Below are 24,081 nucleotides of genomic sequence, written 5' to 3' on the forward strand. Positions count from 1 at the left end.
AATAATATAAAGATTATTTATTATTTATATATATATACACACACACACAGTTATATAATATATATACATGCACACAGAATATAGACCAATCTGCAAAAAAAAAAAAAATATATATATATATATATATATGGATGTATAGATATTGATAGAGCTAGAGAGATATGGATATGGTTGTCATGTTCTTTTTAATATATCAATTTCATATATGACTAAGTAATCTTTGAAAATATAATTTAGGATATTCGAGAGAGTGCTAAATTGCCACACCTCCGGATGGCCAATTTTTCAAAAAGTATGTAAGAGAGCTCATTTTATTCCAACCTTTCCAAAATTGGATATTGCCATTGAAAATGTCACTAACCACTTAAACAAGGAAGGTATATTTTTGTTTTAAACTCACTTTAATTATCAAGTTGAATATTTTAATAATTTTATTAATCTTCTGTAATTCTTGTTAATAGTCATGTTTTGATTATCCTATTAAATTTTAGTATTTTTCTTATTCACTGATTTGGACTCTCTGCAATAATAGATTTTCTTTCTCATATTTTTTGTAATTATTTTTCTTTTATTTTTAAAAAATGCTTGTGGTTATTTTAACATCTTCAAATTTGAATTCATATTTACTGTTTACTTTTTTATTTTGTATTTCTTGTTGATTCAGATTTGGAAAGTAGCTTTAATATCATGATCAGACATATATTCTCCTATCATTTTTTTTTATTCTCTGGATTTTTTTTATATCAGTATTTAATGGATTAGAATTTCAGTGTTTCTAATGAAGTGAAACTCTAAGGATTTTTCATTTCAACAATATCAAAATGAACAAAGAAAATGAACCCACATTGTCATTTCTGTGTAATTGTACTTAAAATCCATGTGACTTCCTTCAAACACAGCTCTTCTCCGGCTCCTTTTTGTAAGAGGCATGATATTTTAAATAATGGCACCATTTTGAAATGTAAGGCAAGCAAATGAAAAATATAAAATTACTTTTAAGAAACAAGATCGAAGATAAAGTGAAATTTCAAATTGCTGGTAACCATCCCCACCCTATCTGTATGGCTGAGGGATGAGATCAGAGGCTAAATCTGGGTATGCTAAATACTATGCTATCTGGCAAGGATGTGATTTATTTAAAGACCTACAAGATTAGAATAGTAAACCAGCGGGAGTAATGCACAGCTGGAAAGATTAATGCCACGGCTGTCTGTTCAGCTAGACTGTCTCAACTATTAATGGCATTTATTTTAGGACTGATCGACTTTGATGAATAGCTTGCAGTAACAATAGGTGGACCAAGTTAATCAAAATGGCCACTTTTGTGATAGAAATAATCCCCAAGGAGTGTTTAACTGTTTGCATTTCTGAATACTTGGATATTGACTTTTTTTCTGCTGTTGCCTTGACAATAAAACCCAACACAAGGAACCCTCGAGACAGATGCAGGAGGCAGGATAAGAATCAGATGGGTCTTGATACCAAGAAAGTGTCCCAGTTGACATGCCTAAGACAGATCTGAAGATCAATCACAAGACCGTGACAGTGTATTGTCTCTTATTTGGTGTCCTATGGCTGAAAATGTGCAGTGTTCCTAATGGGTATATTCTTGGGGGCTTTTTGAGATAAAGAGACTCCTCGAAGTTAGGACTTCCTTGTCATAAATATGGTCTGCCATCGACACATTAGAACCTCTTTGTGTCTACACTTAACTCATGCCCAGTTCCCTGGAAGGCACATACTCAACTTTGTAGATTTTGTGCTGGACCCTCAGTGCCCTTGAGGATTTACATTAGTGAGACAAATGGCTAATTCAGTGCTGCCAAATGTTGCACGTTTCGTGATTAAAGACAAGCCTCCTAGGACTGGGTTTCATTTATTTCCCCTGCAGTGAAATATGTGTGGATTTATATTTTTTCATTACTACATAAATACAAGCCGTTTATAAAATGCCGGAGGAATTATCAAAGTTAAATCTTCCATTCCAAGACTTGAGAGGGATTTTTCTGTTGTGTCTTCCCTCATAAAAGTGCAAGCCACTATGAAATGATTTAATGAAAAGAAATCTATTTAATCACGTTGTTTAAAAAGTGAAATAAATAGAATTCACCACATCTACTCATTAATTCAACTGGAATTAAACCCTTGGTTTATGAAAACCAAAGGCTACTGTAGAAACTTGTTCTATTAATTCTTCCAAACTCATGGTTCTTAATAGAGATGGCTGTGGATGAATAGCAGAAAAATCTGCCTTGGAAAAAATCGAGATGCTCACTATCATCAAGGACCACTGGCCGATGGGTGAGCGTGGGGTCAGGATGCCCGCAGCTGAGCAGCCATGGCTTTATTGCAACCTGTTATGGACCCAGAGCCATAAGCTCAAGCTGAGCTGCCAGCAGATCCCTAATGAGGGATTTTTAGCCTCTTGGAAATGCGGGTTTGTAGTTTTCAGTACATTTGCAAAAATTTTAGCCAAACATTTAAATCTTTCAAAATTGAATTTGAAAAACTAAATATGAAAAGATTTCTTCAAATATATTTTCTGCCCCTCTTAACTCCTTTGGGAACATGACCCGTTTGTTGGGCTGCTCGAAGCTGCCCGGCTGTTCATATCTGCTTTGTTCATTTTTTTAAATTTATTTTTTCTCTCTGTGTTTCATTTTTGGATAGTTTCCATTCCTCAGTCTCCACAATAATCTTTCTTTTGCAAAGTCTAATGTACTTTTAATTCTATTCAGGAAATTTTACATCTCAGACATTTTAATTTTCACCTCCTGAAGTTTTATTAAGGTCTTTTTATATATCTTCCATGTCTTCACTTAACATTTGAACATATGGAAATATAGTTATAATAACTGTTTTAAGTAACTGCTAATTCTTATCAGTGCTAGGTCAGTTTTGATTGATTGATTGATTTAGCTTCTTATTATGAGTCATTTTCCTGTTTCTTTGCATGGGTGATGGTTTTTTATGAATACCAGAATTTGTGAATTTTAACTTGTTCTGTGCTTGATATTTCTTTGTTCCTATAATTATTCTTGAAATTTATTGTGGGATGCAGTTCAGCTGCTTGGAAACTGTTTGAGTCTTTGAAGTCTCTAAGACATTTTTGGGCACACTCACAGCAGTGCTCAAGGTACCATTACTTATTTCCCACCATTGTGCCAGGAACCTTCTTTGCAGTCTGTAAGGATAGCCCGTGATCTTAAGGTTTTCCAGCCTGGCTTATGGAAAGAAGCAGTATTCTCAGGACTGTTAATTCTTCTGGGTGATTCTCTCCCTGGAATGCAAAAGATGATTCAGATGAACACACCACGGGAACCCTGTGAAGAACGCTGTGCAGCTGTCTCTTCTCTGGAACGCCAGCGTGTGAGCCCAAGCCGTGTTGGCCTCACAAGACATCTTTCTTCACACCTGGAGGGCTCTGCACGGCTCTCCCGGGTGCTCCTTCTGGCACTGTGGCCTGGGAAGGCTCTCAGGAATTGGTGTCCTGTCTTGTCTTATATCTATTGTCTTACCAACGATTGTCTGATATATTTTGCTTCTTAGAGGTGGAAGGGTAAATCTGGTCCCTGTTACTCCATTTCAATCAGAAGTACCAATGTAATACATGCTTATTTATTTTACTTTTAATTAAACTTTTCATTTAGATATAATTATAGACTTACATTCAGTGGTAAGAAATCATAGAGGGAGATCTCATGCACCTTTACCTACTTTCTTCCATTGGTAACACCTTACATAACATTGGACAATATCACACCCAGAATATGGTATTGATAAAGTCATGACACAGAACATTTCCATCACCTCAAGGGTCCTTCACTGGCCTTTTATAGCTACATCCTCTTTCTTCCCATCCTCCCATCTCTGCTTTGATGCTTGGCAACCACAAATATCTTCTGTTTGTAATATTCGATCATTTAATAAACATTAAATGGAATCCTGCATTATATGAACATTGGGATTTGCTTTTTTAACTCGGAATTATTCTCAGGAGATCACCCATGTTGTGTAAATCAATAGGGGTTCTCCCTTTTTTATTGCTGAGTAGTATTCCATGGTATATATAGATCATGGTGTGTTTACTTGTTTTGGCACTACTGTGAATGATGCTCTATGAACACTCATACACAGGTTTTTGTGTGAACGTGTTTTTGGAGTTAATGCCCAAGGTGTAATTATTGGGATGTATGGTAAACAGATGTTCACAGAGTAACTATCTACTTATATTCCCACCAGCAATTTATGAATGATCCACTTCTTCACATCCACACCAGTATTTTGTGTTGTCATTATTTTTTGTTTTAGTCATTCTGGTATGTATGCAGTGACATCTCAATGTGGTTTTAATTTGTACTTCCTTAATGGCTATAATAGATTTATACTTAACTACTTCATTTTGTAAGTGATCATCAATGGTATTGTATTTTTAAGTCTACATGCTCATTGCTAGAATACAGAAATACAATTGAATTTTGTATGTTTATTTTATATCCTACTACTTTGCTGAACTTTATATCAGGTTTAATAATATTTTTGTAGACTTGGAATTACTCTACATAGTCATGCAATGTAATAAGAAGTTTGACTTCCCCCTTTAAGATCTGTATGCCTGTTACTTCTTTTTCTCACTGTATGGTACTGGCTTGACCTATTGAATGAGAGTAGTTATAGCAAAGATCTGTGCCTAGTTCCAGAATTTAGGAAAAAGCATCCAGTGTTTTATAATTAAGTATAATAGTAATTGTGGTTGTTTTCTAAATATTTTTATCAAGTTGAGGAAATTTCCTCTTTCTTAGTTTTCTGAGGGTTTTTATCATGTGTAACTTAAATTGTGGATTTGTTATTTTTTCTAGTTCAATTGCTTTTGCTTTCTATATTTTCTGACTGCTGTCTGGTGCACACATGCCTAGGATTACTAAGTGTTCCTGGTGGTTTCAACCTTTCCTAAAGACATAACATATATCCTCATATTCTTGTTTAATATGCCCTTTTTCCTTCCTGATATTCTAAGTAATTTTTTATCCTTACTTTAATACTTAGAGAACTTCCTTTAGTTATTCTTCTATGTCAGATCTACTGTCACTCTATCCCCTCCAAAATTCTCTTATTTTTTTTCATCTGAGCATGTCTTGATTTCCCCTTTGTTCCTTAAGGATGTTTTCACTAGATAAGGAGTTCTGGGTCAACAGTCCTTTCCTTTCAGCACTTGAAAAAATGTGCTGCTCTCTTCTGACCTTTACGGTTTCAAGTGAGAAATACACTGTCATTTGATTGTTTCCCCATATAGGTGAGGTACTGTTACTCAGTCACTGCTTTCAAGATTTTTTCTTTGCCTTCTGTTTTCAGATGTTTGACTATAACAAGTCTCAGTGTGGATTTCTTTGATTTTGTCATGTTTAGATTTCACTTAGCTTCTTGAATCTGTAGTTTTATGTCTTCAATTACATTTGAGAAGACTTTCAGCCATAATTTCTTAAAGTAATGTTTCAGCCCCTACCACCTTCTCTTTTCTTCCTGGGATTATGACATGAATGTCTATTTTGTTATAGTCCCACAAGTCCCTGATGTTCTGGTCACTCTTTCAAGTCTATTTTATCTCTGTTACTCAGCCTGGGTAATTTCTAATGCACTATCTTCAAGTTAATTAATTATTTCCTGTGTCCCCTTGTTATGGACTGAATGTGTACCCAAAAATTCGTATTTTGAAGCCCTAATCTCCATATGACTGTATTTGGAGATGAGGTCACTGAGAAAGTTATCAAGGTTATACAGGGTTGTCAGGGTGGGGTCCTGATGCAAAGGGATTAGTGTCCTTATAAAAAATGAGCCCAGAAAGCACTTTCTGCCTCCCACCCGCCTTCCTTTGTCTCCCCATCTTGGGGCTCCTGCATAGAGAACAGGCCATGTGAGGAGTTAGCAAGAAGTTAGCTGTCTACAGGCTGAGGAGGGGCCTTACCAGAAACTAACTCAGCTGGAATCTTGATCCTTGGACTTCACAGCCTGTAGAACTGTGAGAAATAAATTTCTCTTCTTTAAGCCAGTCAGTCTGAGGTATTTGCTATGGCAGCACAAGCTAAGACACCCCTCCATTCTGCTATTGAATCTTGTATGGGGTGTTTTATTTCAATTATTTGCACTGAAGATGATTTTTGATGGAATATAAACACTCACTGAAGTAGTGTAGCAAACATCAATGTGCAAGCAATGCAAAATCATGTAATGATAGGATAATATGCAGGCTTGAACCTACACAAAAATGTCCTGGCTATAAAATACTTTAGCTTTGGGGTCTTTGGAAATTACCTAAATTTTGTTTAGTGCCATGATTCAAAAGTGATTGCTTACCCAGTCATTCGAGGGGCCATTGTTAGTCAGCAGTCTCTGTTAAACACCTGTTCTTTTAATAAGTTGCTGAATTATCTGCATGTATTCAATAAATAAATGTGTATTGTAGGTCCCTTATTTCCCTAGCACAATGCCAAGTATGGGAATTAGAGAAAAAAGTGTAACACACTAATTACCCTTTGTGGACTATGTTGCCTTTTTAGCTTTATAATAACAATTTCTGTTATTTGGCCAGGTCATCTGTATTTAGGGTGGATAGTACGGGTATTGGACATTTTTAATGTCCTTATTCAATTCTAGTAGGAGCTGTTTCTTGCTCCTGTTTATGACTGAGAAAGAAATAAAGAGCAGTAAATGCATGTGGTATAAAGCTTCTCTTTGTCTCTATTTTTGCATAGAACTCATTCTGAAAAGGAAGAGGGACTCAGAACTTTCAGGCCCCAGGGGGATCCGAGGCTTCAGTGTGGCAGCTGGCAAGCCCAGCTCACTGCCGTGGGGCAGCGGGAAAACCACTAAAAAGCCTGTTATAAGGATTTTTTGGGGGGTTTTCTTTCATCCTAAATCAACTAAAAAAAAAACTATAATACTTAGCTCGATAAGCAGAAAAGGAAAATGGAAGATTTAAATTATTGGTTCTTGACATAAGGAACCAGAGAAATTCAGTTTCACTCTACAGCATGGATTGGTTGTAGTCTGTTAGCAGCAGAGGTGCCATGCATACTGATACTGCAATAATAGACAGAAATAGTTTGGGGAACCCGTTCCCTGCCCCAGTGATTTCTATAATTGTTCTCTATCGATTGTCTTCGTAGATAAACCACAAACAGAATGACATCAGCTTGTCTTTTGTTGCATTTGTCTTTACTTTTGCTATAAACAATGTTTTCAACCATGTTGAAATAAAACTTTAAAGGTAAGTATTATGTTGTTCTCTGCATGTAAAAGTTTGTCATAATACTGCTTAATTAGGCATGTTTACAGTGTAGTATCCAAGTTAAATACATTATGTTTTGGTAAAGAAATGAACCCAAGAATGGTAAAGGTACTGTGAAGTTGCTGAATTTCAAAAGCTTTCCTAATTTTGACATATATATACACACACACACACACACACACACACACACACACACACACACACACACATACAAGCATTGTAATATAAATATAGAAAAAAATAATCAAAAGGGACCAGTTCTCAAAGTCTAGACCCTTATGAGACTCAGACCTCAGAGTTTGAGGGTCTCCCACTGAGAGCTTAGCTAGTACTGTGAAGTCATTTACTGATTCACTTAACAAATATTTAGGACAATTTACACTGGGTAGGGACTGTTTGGTGTGAAGGGTCAGTGGATCTCAGGGTTAAATATGCAGTAAAAATTTTCCCCTGAGGAGCAATTAAAATATGAGAACCCCGCGAGCTTGAGTCACAGGCCCTCTTGGCCGTGCTGACACGCCGCCTTCGCTGGGCTCGCAAACCGTCATAACACACCCGTAGTCATCAAAGCCGGGATTGCTGTGCCCAGTTTCTGTTGGTCACACCGCCAGGTGAGGCACCCTCCCTTCATCTGAGAGGTGCCGAGAAGAAGGACTGGAAAAGGCAGTCAGTGATGGCATTGGCATTGTCCCAGGGATTGCGACCCAGGTGCACGTGTATTACTGCCATATGAAAAACCACCCCAAATACTACTGACTCAATACAACGATTTTCAGCTGGCACTTCAGCTGTGTCCAAGGTCTATGATAGCCTTCCCTACAGGCTGTTGGAGGTGGCTATTGCCTGCATCTCTCTCTCTCTCTCTCTCTGCTGCTATTCAGTAGGAAAGCCCAGGCTTCTTTACATGGCAGCAGGAGCCCTCCCAGAGACTGAAGACAGAGCTGCAAGAGTACGTTAGGTGGAGACTCTCAAACTCTAATGTCTGCTGCCTTCTGCTGGCCAAAGCCAATCATAAATCCAGACCGGATCTAGTGGGCAGTGACATAGACCCTACCTCTTAAAAGGAGTCATGCAAAACATTGTAGTTTTATTTGATCTACAATATTTATTAAGGACTGCATGTCCTATTTATTATATATTATGTATATATTTGCGTATGTATACATTTCAAAATAACTCCTACTCTGTAAGCAGTCACTAGAAGTGCATCAATGAAACAGAGGAAAAGAAAGAGGATGAAGAAAAGGCTTTTTTATTGTGTTGAATTAATTTAAAACATAGAAAAGTTGCAAGAATAGTTCAAAGAGCTTCAATATACCATTTATTATTAGAATTTTTTTTGTATTTGCTTCATCACTTAGATGATGATGAATAGGTCATATATAAATCCCGAAAGCAGATTAACTGTACCTGTGGGTGGGAGAAAAAGAGTGGGGAGTGACTTCCAAGTGGCTAAAGGCTACTCTGGGGCTTACAAAAATGTTGTAGGATTAGAATATGGTCACGGTTGCACAACTCCATGAATACACTGAAGTACATTGAATTCTACACTCCATGAGTGAATTTGATGGTATGTGAATTATGTCTCAATAAAGTTGTTTAAATTACCACCTGTAAACATTAGGTGAATGGATTTCATTTTTCAATGATATTGAACGGAAGGTTATGGGCCTTTATTTGTTGAAAATCTCTCTAAAATAAATAATCAGAGAATCTACACCATCAACATAGATGGGGGATGTATCTGTGGACTCCATGGTGTGAATTGGGAATTGATAACTGGGTCCCACTGAGTGCGCCCATTGAGCCTGAGGCACCAGGTGGATTCAGATATTTCCTGTGCACGGCACATCCCTCAGGACTTGGTGGAGTCGGAGGAAGTGAGCGTCCTGCTGGAGGCCGCCCGCCTGCAGGGGGTGGTGCTGGGCAGCACGAGGGTTGACCCCAGTGTGCCATGCCCAGGGTCAGTCGGCTGGGCTGGAGGGTCTCAGTACAAATGTGACATTGTAGCAGATTTATACATAGAAAAAGAGAAACATGGAATATTGTCCAAACTAGAACACTGAAACGAGATCATCAGAGTAAACGTAAGCAAGTGTTTCAACTTCTAGCTGATCAGTGTTCTTTGTGCTAGTAACCTGCAGAAGCACCTGGGTTTCCTTCATTTAGCATTTGCTCTTTCTTTGTGTGTGTGCATGTCGTTGGTAGTAAATACTATATTTTAATTCATTTTTATGTGTCATCATGTCCAGAATATTATTAAGAAATATCTTTGCAACCAAATGATACCTGATACCTTTTGGAAAGCTTTAAATGATTTTTGAATAACTTCTTGCTTGCCACTATAGCCAAAATACGTGTTTTGTGAAAAACACGCATTATATGACTGTCATGGTAAGAAACTGAGATAAAACATACGTACTTTTCATTTTTTTAGTACTGTTTCTATGGCTATATAAGCCAAGTATGGTACTTCAGAACAGGTTACCATGGTTATTTCAGGTAATTCCAGGTTATTAATGCTTTTAAAATGAAAATACTGTTTTTGGTGGTGATTGTTGAATAAAATTGTTCAAGTTGAGAGGGAAGAAATATCCTTTCTTGCTTACAGAGTGTTTGGCTCGGCACACACAAAGGGTGGCTGGAGGCAGGTGTGGCTCGGGGGACGGCTACCCCCTTGTCCCTCTCCTACCCTCGCTCAGCACCAGGAGCCCTCGGTGTCTCACACCCACCAGAGATAAGCTATTGTACACGACAGGCAGAAGCCGCAGCAGATGGGGAGCAAGCTCTACAGCCTGGCATTCCCTTGGCTTTTGAATATAAAAGAGTGACAGAAAAATTAATGACTGCAAGCTCAGACACAGCAAGGCTGACCAGATGCTAATTTGTTCTTGATGCCACTGCTGTTATTGTTTATTTGTTTATCTTTCTCACTTTCTCCACTCATGGCCGCACAAGCTGACATGAACTAGAAAAGCAGAGGAGTCTTTAGGAATAGAAATTGGAAATGATATTTGAAGGGTCGATTCTGGGTGCCCCAAGCCTGCTGGGGTCGGAAGGCGGTGTGAACACCCAGAGGTGATGGCGCCTCTGGGCTTTGCCCGTCTCCAAATAGAACTCCCTTCTCCTGACCACCCATGAGGTTTTACCCAAGGGGCTCAATTATCAGACATCTGATCTTCATTTCACTTGTGATAGACTCTAAAAATCGGCAGCCAATTTCCCAGCCCTCCCCTGGGAAGCTTGGAGCAGCGGGGGCAGTTCTAGGAACAGAGCAAGGCACAGGCTTTGAGCAGCGCACCCTCCTGGGGATTTAACTTAGTTTTCCTATTCCTGCAGTTCTTTGTCTTGTTATCCTGCTCTTCCAATCCGTCTGATTCAAATTTTATTATGTATATTTGCATCGTATGTATTTATGTAAGCTTTAGTAAACCCCTAATGAAGCAAGCTGTGGTATGAATTAATAAAAATAGTAGAAATCAAGAAATATTGTTATGGCATCACAAACACACATAAAAACCACATATTCTACACATGTAAACAAATGTGCAAAATTCTGTGAAATTATTTCATCTGTCTCTATCAATCATCTACCAATATCTACCTACCTATCTATATAAAATATGTGTCATTTGAAGATTTGCAAATTAAGTTATTGCTAAAAGCTTAAAACTATGACATTCATATACATTTTACCCAATTTATGCACTGGCATTTTCCAGGAAAACTTCATAAACAAACTCAATATTTTATTAGAGAACCATAAAACTATTTCTACCTTTCCTGTAATGCCAGTATTGATGAAGTGTATATTTGAGCAGATATGAATAATGTGGACACTCAGTTACAAAAGTATACCTTCCTGAACATCCAGGCAAGCTTGTAGATAGATAATGGCTTCTTTCCTTTATTTTTCGCCCCCATCAAGACAGAGAGAAATCCTAATGAGGTGGAAAGAAACAATACTCAGAGAAAAAAGACTTGGTTCAATTTAACATGTAGACGAATTAGGGCAATTTAACTGAATTTGCTGCCTGTTCCCTCATGTGCAGATAGCTCCTGTCCAAAGACCTTCACAGAGCTGCTGTGAATTTCAAAGCAAGAAAGTAATTTGTCATAACTTGTAAGTTCTATACTAACATAAGCCACCAAGTTAGTAATAAAAAATGATAATTCAAAGCTCATTTTATTCCTTACCAAAGGAACGCACACCCTCAAAACCAATTTCCATTGCACAGAAGTATATCAACAGAATATATTTGGATTATTTATTGGGATCCCCTTCCATGACACTTTTATTGCCTCTCTCTCTCTCTCAATGTCTCTCCTTTTATTTTATTTTATTTTTGTAAATGGATATTTGTCTCTCTCTCTCCAGGATGCTTACGGGACAAACCATCTTTGAGCATGCTCTTGAGTCACCCTGTTTTCAAAGACTATTACACAGAGCATACCAAAGGAAACACAGTTTCAGCTCAATTTTAATAATGTTTTTGCTTTATTATAATTATAAAATATGTTCAATGGCAGTTTCAAAATTAAATGAAAAATTGTACATGACATCTTAGCAGCCATTGGATAATTGACAAGGAATGTTGGCTGAGTGGATGAGATTGTGAAAGCTATGATGTCGAAAGGGTTTGATTTTAAAAAATCCGTTTTCATTTCAGGGGACATAGAACAGAAGAATCATAGATCTGGAGAACAAGGAATATTAAAGAATTACCTGGTGCAACCCTCTAGTATAGAAGAAATTTTTAAAAATAGAAAGAGAAACTAATGGTTTCAGAATTTTAGAGACTATCACCAAGTAAAATGAAAATCAGATGCCTGATTAATTTCCTACTTAAACCTGAAAAGGATACTCTTGGATTCAGTCAGAATATTAATGAGCAAAGTTCCCTTCAAATCAGGGTAAATGTATAATATTCAGTTACAATGTTATTGCTTTGATTGCTGCCGGTATTGAAGTTCCTCTGTTTTATGGCATTTTACCACATTACGGCATTTTATGGCATAATAACCACAGCAAGTTGACTACGGCATTTTCATCAGTAATGTGGTAGGGGAGGTTGAATGTAGTCACTGGATCTGGAGTTCTAGATAATGAAAATCTATTTTGGATTTCCATGTTACAAACAGAGTCACCCTACTTCCCTCTAAGGATACCGAAATGTTTCACTGAAGGCAAACAATTCAAAATGAAATAAATATTCCTGGTAGTGATTTTAAGATTAGAAATCAAGAGTAACTTCTTAGTTGTGGCAAATACAATCTCTCTTTCTCTTCTCTCATTCTTTCTTTCTCTTCCCTCTTCCTCTGTCTCTGTATTTCTATGATCCCTATTTTAACAAATAATAAAGCAAAATGAATGTTAAATATTTTCTAATCTTAAAGTAATGAATTATTATTAAAGACGCAAAATGAGGGCTTATTATATGCCAAGGTCAAATATGTTACTTCATGGCATCATCATAATAAGCCAACAAGATAGACATGATGATTTTCCACACTTAAAAGGTAAGGAGACAGTCACAGAGAAGTTAAATTCCCAGCAGAAGTCTCAAAGCCTGGAAAGTCATTTACATTTCCTTTGTGCTTTTACTTAATTTATCATGTTGTTCCGACCTATGTCAGGAGTTCTTAATCATTTGATCTCTGAAACAATGTTATTGAAATTTATTAAGCCTACCAAGAAGTTTGGTTAAAGTAAGGTACATTAATTGACCTTACCATATCTGAATTTAAAACTGAGAAAATTTTTAAATATTTAGTCATTTGAAAAATAACAAAAAATCCATTATGTTAACAAAAAACGTTTTCTATTACCTAACTATATTTCTCAAAACAAAACATTAATGAAAAGAGAACTATTTTTTAAAATTTTTGCAAATTTCTTTATTGTCCGACTTAAAAGAAGACAGCTGGATTCTCATATCTGCTTCTGCATTCATTAGATTGCAATATGTTGCTTTGATTAATGTACATATGAAATATAATCTGGTCTTACACAGATAAGTTTCTGGAAAAGTGAGGAGTATTTCATTTTTCTTTTTGAGATAATTGTGATAAGTAACCCAAACTCAACAGTGGTTTCAACAAATTTTGTACTCTCTTCACTGACAGAATGGGAGTGGAAAGGAAAATATGTTAATACTATTATGAAAATAATTTGTCCATCTTCCTATTAGATTGTCCATCTTATCTTTATTTTTTGTAAAAGTTTGATGTGTATCCTGAAAGTCCACTTCAAGGGGTTTCAGATTAACCTTTGACACTAAATCATCTTTATGAACATGACTTTTTAATAACTGTATAATGTTCTATTTTAAGAATAAATCTTAATTGTGGTCATCTTTTACTCAATATTTTTAGTCCAGGTTTTATTTTAATGAATAATTCCATGAATTGTTGCCCACATTTCTAATAATAGGTTTGGGCTGGATTCTTTTAAAATGGGGCTAATGAGTATGGCTCTTTTTAAGGTATTGGGTGCTTTAAATTGTTTTCCTCTCTATTACAAAGAATGCTGCTATGAACATTCCTGCTCATGTTCTCCATGTGGACATATGTATGCATTTCTGTTGAGCATGTGCAGAACAGTGGAATTGACCTGTCACTGATCTGTGTACATTCACTGCTGCTTTCCACACAGTGTCCCGCACATCTCATCCATGTTTTTTGTTCTGGCTGCATCATCTTCTTGGTATTTTTTCAGTATTTTTTACATCTTAGCCAATCTGGTGGGTGTGTAGTGATGTCCCGTTATGATTATAATGTATATTTCTCTGATAACAAACAAACAATCAAATTAACAATGTGCTGACAATTCGCATACTCTGCTTTGTGATCTTCAAGTTTTGCCCATCTTTCCACTGGATTGTCCATTTTATCCTTATTTATTTGTAAGGGTTCTTTATGTATTCTAGAGTCCCTTGTGGCTTGCATATACTGAAAACATCTTTTTCTGTGATGATTACCTTTTCAATGTCTTAATCCCTTTTCCATGATATGTTAATCTACATGTTTATTTTTTTCTCTTTAATGGTTAATACTTTTTACATTTCAAGAAGTCTTCTCCAACTCCAAGGTCATAACAATGTTATCTTGTTTTCTGCTAAGATGTTACATTTAAATTTGAATTACAAATGGTAGGTGAATACAGTTACATAGCAACATCTATTCTGCACTGCACTGTATTAATTCATCTACTTTATGATAGGTCTTGATTTTTGGAATGTATATTTTTCATATTTATTCTTCAAGGCCATGCTTGTTAATCTTGAACCTTTCTATTCCTTTAATATAATAATTTTAGTATCATGTCAATACCTAAAAAAAATTAAAAAAAAAAACACTTACTTGGATTGTAGTTGAGAACAAGATGAATTCACAAGTCTTTTGGGTACAATGGACATTTTCCCAAAATTGAATCTTCCATTCCATGAAATATTGCACATCTTCCATTAGATTTCATCCGGGTATTTGATCATTGTTACAATACTAATGGCATATTTTAGAAAGACGTATTGTACAAATTTTTGTTGCTAATATATATAGAAAATACAACTGATTTCTTTTAGTGAACATGTATAAAGTAGACTTGTTAAATCTGTGCATTATTTAGTTTGTAGATTCTTTTGACTATTCTAGAAAGTAATGTCTCCTGTAAAAAGTAGAAGAAAGTACTTCAATAAGTGCATTGTTGAAATAGAAGAATAATTCACAACTCTATTTTTTCTTATCTAGGGGGTGGGAAAGACAATATTTCACACAGAGAATAATGCTTTTTCAGTACTTATTCTTTTTCATATAATAAAGTACTCACATATTCCTGGCTTAATGATACTTTTTAATCAAGAAAGGGTATTAAATTTTTTAATGATTTTTTCTTAATTTATCTATATAATGATATGATTTTTCTTATTCTTATGTTGATGAACATTCAGTTGTTACCCAGTTTTACTCAACAATGAAGTCCACTTAGTTATGATGTATTATCCCTTATATATATTATGGGGTTTGATTTTCCAGTACTTTTTAATATTTGAGAGAAATTGGTCTGGAATTTTATTATGTGGTATTGTCATGTTTTAGAATAAAGATTATGGTAGCATCACAAAAAGATACAGAAATATCCCTACTATTTCTGTAGTAGTTTACAGTAAATAAAAATTAGATCAAATTGCTTGATCATGATATTTAGTTCATTTATATCCATATAGATTGTTTGGTAGCTATAAACCAAAGTCTTAGTCTTCAACACAGAGTCTAAGAAAAATGAAATAGAAAAAATAACATGGAAGTGATTTAGAAGACCCAGGCAATATAGACAATGCATTAGAGCTTGCGTTCTATATTGTACTCTGAATCCGAATAACAGGAAAAATAAGGAAAACTTACTCTGGAGCAGATGACCAAGTACAAAGACAATAGTTTTGGCAATATAAACCTCCAATAATGAAATAAATAATATTTTAATGCCATGTCAAGGAAACTAAAAGGTAATAAGTACAAAAATGCACACTTAAATCTGAAAATTTAAAAATACCATTTAAGCCAATTTGTAGTGTAAGGGAAATATGAAAAATTGGACAAATCTTCAGAATATATTAAAAATAGGGAAATTGGACAAATCTTCACAATTTATAAAAAATAAGCATACCTTGGCCTAAGCATCTCTTCCATTTGGCTGAGTTGTATTCTTTTAATAAAGAGGTAAAAGCAAACAAAATGCTTTCCTGAGTTCTGTGAGTTTTTCTAGCAAATTATCAAATCTGAGGACAGGGTTTGTGGAACAAGTTTTTTAAATAAAGATAGATTTACAGTCGAAAGGCCCTGAATCATCCCTTAACATAAAGGTAGTCAGATAGTCTATATCTGGAAGGTAAAAGCAAGAGCATAGGTTTGCACACACTGAGTGGGCTGCAGGTGTTAGGAGGATGAAAGGTGCATAGAAGAGACCCGTGAACTAGAGCTACTGTGAGGATTCAGAGACATTCAGGTGAATAAAGGTGATTTAGGTCATTGTGCTGTGAGTCATGAATTACACTTTGGTTTTGGCACTTCTTATAGAGCAGCAGTAAATATTTAAGTTGAAATGTGATTCTTTTATTGTGTTTCCCACTGGTTTTCTTTGAACATGAATCTGTTTTGAGTAAAGTTACAAGGTAGCCCACCTTTCTTCAGGTTACAGGAAGTTCCTTCTATATTCTTTGTATATTTACAGAGTTCTTCTAAGTTCTCATTTTGATTTGCATCTTCATCCACCTTTTAATGGGAACTGGGGAGAGGCTTTTTCAAGAATTGCTGCTTTTATAATCCCATTTTAAAACATGATATTTATTTGTTCATCTCTAACCTAGATTTTTTTTACTCTAACCTGTGATTTAAACTGTAATCACAATCACAAAAAATCACAGCTCAAAGTTCTTTTGCAAACATTGCTTATTAATTTTCTAGTTACAGAACAAAAATATTAAAGCTATTTTAAACACAGATTTTGATCATTGTTTTCTCAAAGCAACTAAAATAAATCTTACCAAGGTCTGGCGGACTGTGTTTTATAGATATCCCCTTCACAAATCACTGGGATTTGCAATACTTACTCAAATCTATCATTTGACCTTTCTGCTATATATAATATGACAACAAAATGACTCCCTATAGAGAAGAATATATTCATTAAATGCTGTATCCTTTTATAATATGTGAGTTTTAAAATCAGTGAACTCTTACTTCAACAAGTTGTTAATGCTTGAAAATAGCAAAAATGACCTTTTCCACCCTCCATTAATCTCCCTGCATAGGACAAACAAGTGTTTTATCACAAACCTATCCCAGAATAAAACCACAATCTAAAAAATACTAACAATTAGGCAATAATTCAGAGGTTTTGATTTTAAGTACCCTTGCGGAACAGCTTAAGAGAATATTGTCCATGTATTCCAGGAGAAAACTAATAAAGCTAACAATACTATGAGCAATTATGTTCTCTCACATCTAACAGCAAAACCAATCAACTTCATTTATTACAGACTGGTGTGCCTCTGTTCAGTACCCTATATGTATACCTCACAGTAGCAAATGACGTGCCCAACACAGACAAGTGATGATGCTTGTGCAGCAATAGTTCTCAGGGCCAAAGTTCTTTCTGAATCAATCTGTTAATTGCCAGTACTTCAGATCTTGAGTCAAGTAGAAAGAAGAATTTTTTAATGTCTTTCATGCCATATTTGCTGGATAAGTACCCTCATCTGACATTCTCAAAATTATCTTTCAGCCAAGTTGAGGAAATGTTATAGCTTTCAAAAAGTTGATTGGCTTTGTTGATAGTCACTGAGTTATTAATTTTTCAATTATTAAGATTTTTTTTCCTGAAAATTAAAAATGAAACCATCAATAGTTTGTCAACTGCTTTTCATGTCACTCAAGTACTTACAATATGTATACAATCTTGGGGTTACTTTTATTTAAATATTTGAAATTATTTCTGGAAGAAATTGCCATTTCTGAGTAATTTTTTTGCAACTTTGGAGGAAGGTATGAGAACTGTATTAATCATCCAAATCATGATTCACAAGGAAGAGTCGTTAGTCTGTCTTTAGGAACCAAAAACATATAAATAAGGGATACTTATAATTAATATTTTAGTTTCCTAGGGCCAGATGGAGACATGAGAAATGATATACATAGCAGTCAGGTTCAAAGAGTTTTACCCATTAATACATTTGTTCCTCAGGTTCCCCAGGACCTGAAGGAAATAAATATAATCCCATAAGGCAAATAGGAACAAACTAAAACTAGCAATCATTTATTTATACTTTTCACAAATACCTATTGAGTGCCTTCTCTATTCTCAGCACATCAAAAATAACATAAATCTGCAATGTAACTAAATGGTTTCTGTAGCAACTCTTCTACCTGCTGTAGGATTTTGGTTTATCCCATTAATCTAAGCCTCACTTTGCTGGACCAAATCACACAGACCCAACAGTTTTCACAAGAAGTATGTATGTGTGTGTGTGTGCACAAATGTGAGTTTGTGTGTGTATAAAACCCACAACTCAACACATAGCAGGTGTATAAACATATAGTCATCATAGTAAAGATATATGGGCAATTTGGTCATGATCTTATTATAGGTTTTAATTTATAGCAGCATTTTCTATTCACCTGATGTGTTACAGCAAATCGGATTTACAGCATTGTTCTTTCATCTACAGAGTTCACATTCTTACATGATGTAAACATTAAAATGTATTATCATTTATTCATTGTTTACTGTAATTATATATTTTTTAAATATGTTTATCTTAAATTCATATCACTTTTTATTTATGTTCTCTGTCTCATATATTTACCACATGTTTAATTTACATATTCAAACATTAATTAGCATTTATATTTACTAAAATACTTACTAATATTTATATTTCAGTCTTGCTGACTACACCCACTCATTCTGTTAATACTCAAATATATAAACATAACGGACATGTTCCATAAGGACACTGCTTCTGTCTACCATAATAGTTCCATGGAACATAAAGAAGACAACAAATTAAAGTTAAAATGAATGAACTGATCATTGTTGTGGGATTTTTTCAGTGAATTGGAGAGTATTCCAAAAGCTGCCCATCAAATAAAATCTGAAACCACTAAAAGAAAGCAGTATTTTGAATGGCTGCATTTGTAACTTTGATTGAGAAAAATCTCTAATAGTTTTTGATAGCATACAAGGCTCCTCCAGATAATTTCATTCTTTTCTCAAACAATGACACAAAAAAAACTTAATTTGTAAAAAAAAAGTGTTGACCAAATCTTTATTTTAAATATTACTATTATTACAAGCTGCATTTCATTGCCTAAATTGTTCCAGGAAGGCTTTTTATACCCAATTTTTTAGTGGAAATGGTGTATTGAGGATACACTAGATTTTGATGGAGTTCAATATCAATTGAATGCTTAATAACTTTTAAATTTTAAAAATTCATTGTAGAGAGCTTAGAAACAAACACATTTTTCACCTTGGTATATATTATATTAATATGTTCACATATCAATATCTTCTATAACAATTTCAGCAGCTTTCTAATGTTTCCCAAAATACCATGATTGTATGTACAGGTTGCTTTCATTTGCTCACTATTTCAAATAACTTTGCAGTACTCATCCTAGTAGGAATCTTTGCACACATTGTTATATTTTCCTGAGGAAAAAGTTTTTAAAGGAGTAATTGCAAGGCCAGATTTATTTGGCGCATCACCATACCATATATATTTGGCTTACACATCACTGTTTTAAAGTATCTTTCCATGTTAACATACTAATAATCTTGTTATTTTTAGATGATACAGCCTTGATTATCCCTGTGATGAGGAAGTTTTCTACATTCACTGGCTATCTATATTTCTATAAACTACCTGTTCAAGTTTTCTTGTGGTTTTGTTTATTAGGTAATTTGCAAAAATCCTTTTTAAATAAAGATTACCAATACTTTATCATATATACTGAACATGTATTTTCCAGTAAATAATATTGTAGGACACTTTTTATATTTTCAAAACAAAAAGAGAGCAGTATTTGAAATTACCTTGCTCATACATGAGATGTTATTTAGCTAAAATCTTCCTGAAACATCATCTAAATTTTGAAAACAATCTTACATCACATATTTTGTTTATTTTAGCTATTGTGTTGTCTAATTTACAAATATTTTAATATGCTTTGTGTATATATTTTCAACCTCAAAATATAATGCCAATGGATCTCATATATCATGTTTGTAATACAGTAACTGAGAGGCAGTCTTTTCAGCTGTAAGAAACGTTTGTGTGTGTCAGTCGTATCCATCATATTGCATGTTTCATTGTTACCATGTCCTTGTTCTATAACTAATGCATCAGGCTCTATGACATAATTCTCACAGGCAGAAAAACTGATTTACAGCAGTCTACTTTATAATCATTTTTATTCTTGCCCTGCATAAGGTGGAGACTGTATAATGTGATACTCAGTAGTTACAGGAGCATCAGTAGTGAATAGAAGGTAAAGAGATCAACATTCCTTTTTGAGGAAGGAGGTGATAGAAAAAGACAAGGGAGAAAAGGGGCAGAAATAAGCGTCGGCAGTGGCAGAGGAAGATATATGGAGGACGGGGACAAGGCAGCTGTGAGGAGGAGAGGTGAGGGTGGCGTGTGCTGCAGAGAGACCAGCTGAAGAGGGACTAAAAACGATGCTTGGAGTTATCAGCAAAGAGGTTCCTAAGCCCAGTGGAACAATTCAGGGATAGGAAGGAGCTAAAGATGCATGTGGCCATGCTGCCTGGAACAGTCTCCCAAAGCAGGGGGTGGTCTGGGGTCCAGCAGACACTGGGACAGGACAGGGGATTCTTGACAACAGCATGGAGGATGGGTAGTTCTGGGGGTGATCTGGGATCCAGTAGACCCTGGGACAGGACAGGGGATTCATGACAACAGCATGGAGGATGGGTAGTTGTGGATGAACGTGGTCTGGGTTATCTTTCTTGGGCACGTAGAAGGGACTGACTTTCTCAATGAGAAGTTTCGTGGTACATTGGAGTCTGGAGAAGAATGCAGCCCGCCGCTGGATACTGAGGAGAAGAGGGATGCCCAACAGCATCTGAAAGGGATGCTTACTCAGAAAAAGTGTGATGTGAACTTACCTCCATGACTGTGGGATTTTCTTTAGCATGACTGTTCGCCTGGATGGAGGAGCGCAGACCAGGATGGCCCCCGGGAGGGTGAGCTGGGGTCTTGCACAAGGTTACAGCATGCACACCAGGAAGTGGGAGGTAAGTCATTAGGTGGCCATTCACGGTGTCTGGGATCAAAGGGATGGAAGGAGTGAGGGGACGGACAGCCAGGAAGAAGGCGAGGGGGTCCAGGGAGCGGGAGTAGGAGCCAGAGAGCACTGCGAGAGAAGCACTACCATTAGGATGCAGAGCCTCCGGGTCCTGAGCACAAGCATGGAGCCTCCGGTAGGACGGCTTTGAGGGGCGGAGCTGAAGGCCAGGAAATCACAGGCGGGCAGTGTGAAGGCAGAATGCAGCCGCGATCCCAAGGAAGGGGGTCTCCCACAGTCCGGGTGTGCTCTAACACTCCCCAAAGCCCTTGGGTGCCCCTCGCTGTCGGTTTAAGTTGGCTTTCTCCCAGATGTTCTCAGTGCCTTCCTCTCTACTTTCATGTTCTCCAAAGTCTCTTTGCATAACTATTCAAAAACCTTAGCATTAGGATAGCAACAGAGAGTTCAAAAGTATTCAATGTCTTAGTCTGTTTAAGGTGCTAGAACAAAAATACCACAGCCTGGGGGACTTATAAACAGCAGAAACCGACTTCTCACAGTCTGGAGGCTGGAAGTGCAAAGTCAAGGGCCAGCAGTCCATTACATTCAAGGACACTGAAAGAAAAATAATTTAAAAGAAGTTACAAGTTATGCAGGTGAAACAGTGAGTGGTTCATGAAATCTTTTTTTTTCTTTAGGAGGGTTCATGAAATCTTAACCAACTTCAATGTAAGCCTGTAATTTAAATTTTTCTCTGTGCAATGGTCAATCTCCTTAACTAATTTTTGTCAAATAGTCAAAATATTGTACAACTTGAGTCTGGACACAGAAACCAGGCCTTGGGACCTAAGAACCATAAAACACGCATGTGGGCTTCCCTGACTCTTAACAAACTCGTCCATTACAAGACAGCCAACCGGAAATGAACGTTTCCTTACTGTTGTCACTAATCAAAGGAAGCACAGAGATACTAGAACCTGCTGTGTTCTTAAGTGATTAGCCCATCTTTTAAAAGTACATAAGGCCACTTCTTTCCCTTCCAGCTGCTCACTTGTTCCTGGACAGAAACACAGCATAATTTTCCTTCCATGTGAGTTCTGCATGAAACTGAAAATGAGCCAAAGCCTGGGAAGGGATCTTCTGTTAGGATCTGCACGTTGGAAGGCACTCCGGCAGCGTCCAGTGGAACGGTAGCCAGGCACCGTCGCCTAGGGAAGCTGCCACATCGCTCTCTGGCATGGTATCCCCTCAGATCCTGTTCCTCTCCACGGAGACAGGCCCACACTTCTTGCAGCTCGCAAACTAGTTTCCTCTCTCGCTTAGAAGTTGAACATAAACTGTCAGTGCTGGGAAATGCAATAACAGGAAACAGTCGAGTGTCTCCCACGACAGGCTTCTGTACTTGTCTGAAATTTCTGCTTTTATTTTTACCTCTCTACCATTCCTTCCTTTTAACTGAAATTCTTTTAACCTATTTTCTGTCAGAGCTGTTTAGCTTTCACTTTGGTTTTCAGACTGCGGACTGTGGAATAGGGTCTTTCTAATCTCTTCTACATGTTTCTTCTCCTTTGCCAACATTAAAATTTGACAGAAATTTGGGAGCTGGCTGGGCAGAGCAGTGTGCACCATATTTCTTTGTTATTTGTGCTTTAATGTATTGTTGGCAGCTGTGTCCACTGGAGCTTCGTGGCAGCACTTGCATTCCCTTCCCTGGGCATGATTCCCCCATTTTTGAAGACCCAGGGAAATTTATGTGGAGAACTTTGAAATAGTCCATATTTAGACCAACAGATGTGAAAATCACCAGATGACCCTGTCCCATCAAGCAGCCAAGAGAAGCAGACTTTATTGCAATCAATAGTCCCTAACGTACAAATAGACTTTGAATCTGAGAGTCAATATATGTTTGCAACTTTCATAACACATCAGTAAAAACCTTCCAAAGGCACTTCTGTACATGTGCAGAATCTCATGTGAAATAATTGGTGAGAGGCTCTGATGGAGCAAAATGCATTTCACAGATCGCAAACTGCACTGAATGCAGATTTTAGCAACACGTAGCTATGACAGTGAGCTCTATGACAGTGAGTGCTATCATTTAATTCCACTTTAGCTCGTGAAATACAGACTAGAGAAGGCTGTGCAGCAATCCAAGTATGCAGCATAGCTGGGGGGCCAGCTGCTCTCCTAGGAATCCTTTGTGTTGATAGCATAGTTCAGCTCACCCAGAGCACAAGCTCTGACACGGTGCAGGGAGCAAATTTAACCAATAGTGTTAGGCTGCATAAAAAGATTCCACTGCAAACAGTGGTGTCTGCTCAGCAGTTTGTTTCACTACATCATATTTGATTAACAGAAATTTAGAGAAAAAATACAAACTTTTTGAAAAGTCCACCAAAATGGTATGTGAGTCATTCACACACTTTACAGCAGACCCACCTTAGTCTAAATTACAGTGTCCCTCTGAGTTGTACTTAAGGCCATTCTTCTTTTTGCAAACAAGGAAACCTTAGAAACCTCAGGGACATGTATTCTATACTTTCATAAGAATCTACTTACCATTTAAAATATGCATTAGAAAACTTTGCAAGAAATATAACACATTGTTAAGAATATTTATCTCTGGTTTGTGAGATGGTTTTCTTTTTTATTCTTTTGTATATAATTCTTTTGTAGTTTAAAAAACTATATGTAATTTTTTTAAAGAGAGAAATGTTTATGTGTTTTCTCCAAGTATGAGTAGAATGAACAGTTATAAAAATTAAAATGTGTGCAAGCACTTTACTAATGCTTGAGCAATGTTGAGCCAAATCCTACCCTCTCTTGACTGTAGAAGTACTTCACAAATTTCTCACCATGCAGGGGCCAAGCTCTGCCATACTGCGGACAGTCCTGTTGCCAAAAACCTAATTTGGTTGGCCACCTTCTCTTATGGGCCATAAGTAAAATGCTTTTTATATTTTCAAATGGTTGTATTCAGATGGCTAAAT

The 24,081-nt window shown here is 36.3% G+C and overlaps 1 long non-coding RNA gene across 2 annotated transcripts in view; it reads right to left on the minus strand.

Moving 5' to 3' along the window:
* Positions 1 to 14,657: 14,657 nt before the first annotated feature.
* LOC108395802 (uncharacterized) overlaps positions 14,658 to 24,081 on the minus strand; it is a 62,442-nt gene continuing 53,018 nt past the window's right edge. Inside the window, exons 2-4 of one of the 2 annotated variants that reach the window (XR_001852760.3) lie at positions 21,239 to 21,706; positions 20,973 to 21,130; positions 14,658 to 14,951 (exon numbers count right to left, since the gene is read on the minus strand). This is a non-coding gene — a long non-coding RNA (uncharacterized lncRNA). Of the gene's footprint in view, positions 14,952 to 20,972; positions 21,707 to 24,081 lie in introns of both variants that reach the window. The other variant, XR_012124341.1, reaches the window with a different exon arrangement.

Source organism: Manis javanica, chromosome 13, assembly GCF_040802235.1.
Source record: "Manis javanica isolate MJ-LG chromosome 13, MJ_LKY, whole genome shotgun sequence".
Lineage (NCBI taxonomy): Eukaryota > Metazoa > Chordata > Mammalia > Pholidota > Manidae > Manis > Manis javanica.